This window comes from Babylonia areolata, chromosome 17, assembly GCF_041734735.1.
Source record: "Babylonia areolata isolate BAREFJ2019XMU chromosome 17, ASM4173473v1, whole genome shotgun sequence".
Taxonomy (NCBI): Eukaryota; Metazoa; Mollusca; class Gastropoda; order Neogastropoda; family Buccinidae; genus Babylonia; species Babylonia areolata.
In genome coordinates, this window is record NC_134892.1 from 19079397 (window position 1) to 19084445 (window position 5049).

General features: G+C 44.8%; 1 protein-coding gene across 1 annotated transcript in view; it reads right to left on the reverse strand.

Annotated features, from left to right (window-relative positions):
* The window catches only part of LOC143291507 (tetraspanin-1-like), a 38246-nt gene extending 34092 nt beyond the window's left edge, over positions 1-4154 (reverse strand). The window contains exon 1 of the mRNA XM_076601395.1: positions 3905-4154. The gene's annotated coding sequence lies outside the window, so the exon portion shown is untranslated. The remainder of the gene's footprint in view (positions 1-3904) is intronic.
* Positions 4155-5049: the final 895 nt, after the last annotated feature.

Sequence of the window (5049 nt, forward strand, 5' to 3'; positions counted from 1 at the left end):
GAGAGAGAGAGAGAGAGAGAGAGAGAGAGAGAGAGAGAGAGAGAGAGAGAGAGAGGTAAAGACAAAGAGAGATGAATACAGAATGAAACACTTGGAACAGCAAGCACACACACACACACACACACACACAGAGATAAATATTCTACTGGCAAATAGCGATTTACAGCTCTAATGCCAGGCTGTTCTTTCATCAAATAGCGCAGTAGCCGAATGGTTAAAGCGTTGGACTTTCAATCTGAGGGTCCCAGGTTCGAAACTCGGTGGCGCCTGGTGGGTAAAGGGTGGAGATTTGTTCCGATCTCCCAGGTCCAAATATGTGCAGACTTGCCAGTGCCTGAACCCTTTCGTGTGTATACGCACGTTAAATATCCTGTAATCTACATCAGTGTCGGTGGATTATGGAAACAAGAACATACCCAGCATGCACACCCCGAAAACGGAGTATGGCTGCTTACATGGCGGGGAAAATAAACAAAACGGCCATTCACTTAAAATGTTAAATGCTACATGTTTGTCTGAGTGTGTATGTTTGCGTGCCTGAAATCTGATTGAATGACACAGGAAACGAATGATGAGCGCCCAATGGCAGCCGTCAGTCGGCTCTACCCAGGAAGGCAGCCTGCTGTGTAAATGACCCCGTTTATGTAAAACGCTTAGAGCTTTGTCTCCGACCGAAGACAGGCGCTATATAAGTATCCATATCAATCCATCAAAGAAAAGATTAACCGAAAGATAGTTTTAGCATGACAGAGACATAATATAGAATGCAATGCGAGATACCAAAATGAGGTTCGGCTCCAAAGCTCATATTACTTAGTACTGTTTAATGCCAATCAGTTGACTGACATGCATGAGTAGTAACTAGTATGGTGTATGTTATATTAACGTGATGCATGCGTTTATGATTAAGTACTTCAGCTGCTTGCTATTTTACCTTATTTTCGTAATGTTTTCTTTTTTTTACTATTTATTTTGTAACCAGCTCCGAACACACATACACACGCACGCACGCAGATATATAAGAACACATTCATACAAAGACAGAAGCAGACGTACATTGACACGTATGCGCGGACACACACATACACACACACACACACAAATATATACTAATGCACACAACACACAGACACGCAGATAAACATGCGTACAAACGCATGCGCGCACGTACATACGCACACACACACAAACAGAAGTGTCACAGCGTTCCCGAACAATTTCAGTCGGACTACCGTAAACTGCCGCAAACTGTACCGAAACCACCTTGTTGTATGTGGTTAATAACCACCTTCAGGTCTCTGATAGTGGTCATGTGTCTATTTGGCCACTGCTTGACCTATCAGCAGCGTTCGACACCATGGACAATGGCATCCTGATTACATAGTTGCATACCGCTTTTGGCTGCTCTGGACCGGACCTGTAGTGGTTCACGTCGAACTTAATTTGCCCTTCCCCGTATGTCCTTGCTGGTTATGAAGCCGCTCCAACTGTGTGGAAGTATGGAGTGCCACAGGGTTCAGTCTTGGGCCCTGTTTTATTTAATACGTACACATAGCCTCTCCGCCCCGTCATTCGTCAGTCAGGCTGCTCATACCAGTTCTTTGTATGATTCCCAACTCCACATCTCTAATGTTCCTCATGATTTTCCTTGTATGTGCAGTGCTATGCATGTACGGTCTTGATCTTAATGTTTAAATACATGTTTTCGACGTCAGTTTTTATTATTCTTATCATTTTCATTGAACAAAGTAAATGAGCATGTTTTGCATGGAAAGACGATTGATGAATTATGATTTTTTATCAATAATAATGATAATGATCATAATATCACCACCATCATTATCATCTCTCTCTCTCCCTCACACACACTCACATACACACACACGCGCGCGCGCGCGTGCGTGCGACTATCCCCCTCCCCTCTCCGCCCCCCCCCCACCCCCCACTCCAAGACACACATGCACGTACCAACCAGACTGCTTCAGACTGAACAGGACAGCAATGAAGCAGCCACAATATGCATCTGCCGTAACACGGAGATGTAAATATACCGGGGGAACAGCACAGAACTGAGTCAGACAGGAATTGATTAGTTCAGGGCTGATTTCAAAAATAACACACACACACACATACACACACGCACGCGCGCACGAACACACACACGCGCGCGCACGCACGAACACACAAGCACACAGACTACCAATACCACCGTCACTGTATGAAGGGAGTTATAGACAGCAAACCCAAGGCTTTCTCGCATGATTCATGTGTCCCTGTCAAGACCAGTTACAAGTTTGATTCATCGATTCCGTTTTAAGCATGGCTTTTCTATTTGTTTGTGTTTGTATTTTTATTTGTATTTATCACCACAGATTTCTGTGTGTGACTTTCGAAGTAAATGTTACAAAAATATACAGTGTCTGTGGGGAAAAGAAGTAAACGTTTATCGCACACTTTTTCAGTGGCCAAGAACATGACAACTGGTCTTTTAAAAACTAGCGGAACAGTTTTCACCAGACATATTTCTCATTGGGAGATGTTTTGAATGATAATTCATTCCTTTAAAAAAAAAATCTGAATGTTTGAAGTCTATCTTAAGTTGGTATCTTCTTTTAATAGAACATGCATTTGTTGTAATACGCATGCTTTATACTTTATAATTATAGACTTTTATAAGGATGTTTGATTCACTGTTCATGTTTTGTTTCACTGTTAGTCAGTCCAGTCCTTCGTAGCTCTTCCTTTTCCACCGCTCTGTCACTTCAGTCATCCCACCACCTCTTTCCAGTTACCCCCTCCCCAGTCCCCCATGCGCATAAACACAATCACTGATATTGTTATTAGTATTTTTATCATCATCATCATCATCATAAGTGGAGTGATGGCCTAGAGGTAACGCGTCCGCCTAGGAAGCGAGATAATCTGAGCGCGCTGGTTCGAATCATGGCTCAGCCGCCGATATTTTCTCCCCCTCCAATAGACCTTGAGTGGTGGTCTGGACGCTAATCATTCGGACGAGACGATAAACCGAGGTCCCGTGTGCAGCACGCACTTAGCGCACGTTAAAGAACCCACAGCAACAAAAGGGTTGTTCCTGGCAAAATTCTATAGCAAAATCCACTTTGATAGGAAAAACAAATAAAACTGTACGCAGAAAAAAAAAGAAAAAAAGGTGAGGCTGTAGTGTAATGACGCGCTGTCCCTGGGGAGAGCAGCCCGAGAAATCTGTTGTGATAAAAATAAATACAAATACAAACAAATACATAATGATTATCATTATCATTATTATTATCATCATCATTGTCTGATATCACTAAAACGTGAAATGACGTTAAACTCCAGAAAGAACACACACACGCACACACACACACACACACGCACACACACACCTAGCCCCATCAGACAGAGCAGGACGGCAATGAAGCTGCCACACAAAACGTCAAGCCACAAACGGCGCAATTGTTATCCCGCGAGAGCATCACCACACCATGCAGTTGTGTCAGACATATTGATTGGTTACGAGCTGATTTCAGACATCACACACACACACATACACACACCTCTTTCAAATCAGACTGAGCACAAGGTAATAATAATCTACGTTTAGAAATGTGGTTTCCTCAGCGACTGTATTAAATCAAGTGTCGGTCATTCTTATTTATGATGCGTATTTATTTTTGTGTGTGCATCTTTCTATACCTGTATCTCTCTATTCTATGGACACACCCACACGCACACACAAGTACCTACATGCCTACCCACACAAACACACAGACACACACACACACATTCACACACATGCAAGTACAGATGCACGCACGCACCATTTCTGATTCTCTCTCTCTCTCTTTCTCTGTCTGTCGCTCTCTTCTCGTCTCTCTTGTTGCATCTCAAGTCTACTTACCCGTGACGAAGAGTCAGTGGGTGCTAACGATTTGAACGGTCGACGGCACCTCCAGAATAGCCTAAGTTAAACAACTGAAGATCCACGCCTCAGTTCCAACACCAAGCTTTAAAACGCTCTCAAACTGCAAGCACAGTCTTGCTTTCTTTGCTTTGTTCGAACACAAAACTAAACATCACAACGGTTCCGTGGAATGACCGCCGGAAGGAGACACCTTCCAATCCAGTGGAGTCTTGGCTACGCGTTAGGCTCGTTCAGCCTGGTCTTTTCTCTGTCACTTGATCTCTCACGTTCGCGCGCACGCGCTACACATGTGGCACCGGATGCAGCGGCAGCAGGGAGGTAATCAAGATCTCTGGCAGCGACCGGTACTGCCGCAGGCACGCGACCACAACACCACCTGTGTCACCTGCATGTGAAAAAACAAAAACAAAAAACAAAAACCGTCCGTCCGCCCGCCCGTCTGTTACCTGGCTGGGACAGAGACATCGATCTTGTTATCAGTCAGCAGCCCTGCAGAGAGTCTGGAACTTCGGTCGGTGTAGCAGCCTGTTCGTTCTACCTCCCTTGCTTTTTTTTTTATCCCTGGCTTTAATCTGCCCAGCTCAGATTAACCCCTGGGTCAACGTAGACGTTGTTTGGAATGATCAGCCGGGAAGGCGGGAGGGGTTAAACTTTAATTGACCCCCCACCCGGTATTTGGATTTTACTGGCTCTCTTTCCCCCTCCTCCCAATGGACATGGGAGTTATTTTAGGTCAGCCTGAAATCCCTGTGGGTAAATTTTGCCTGAAACTAAAACCAGTAAGGGGGCGCCGGGAGGGTGGGGGGTAATTTCCACCCAAGGGGCAGGGGGTCAACTTCACCAAACGACAAACAACCCCTGGGATCATTCGAGTCTATCCAAGAATGACCCCGGGGTAAAATCTAACTGGGAGTGGTTTGAGGCACTTACACCGTTTGTCGTGTGCAGGTATCGATCTGGCCGTGGGATGGCGCTGCGTGCAAGTTAGGATGGAATTGGACTTTTCTTTTTTGTATTTCTCCTTAGTTTTCCTCTCTTTTTTTTTCTTTTCTTTCGGGATGGGCAGTGTTGTATTCTGCACGGCTGAATGTGTCCATCGACCGAGCTCTCCTTCAAAGACA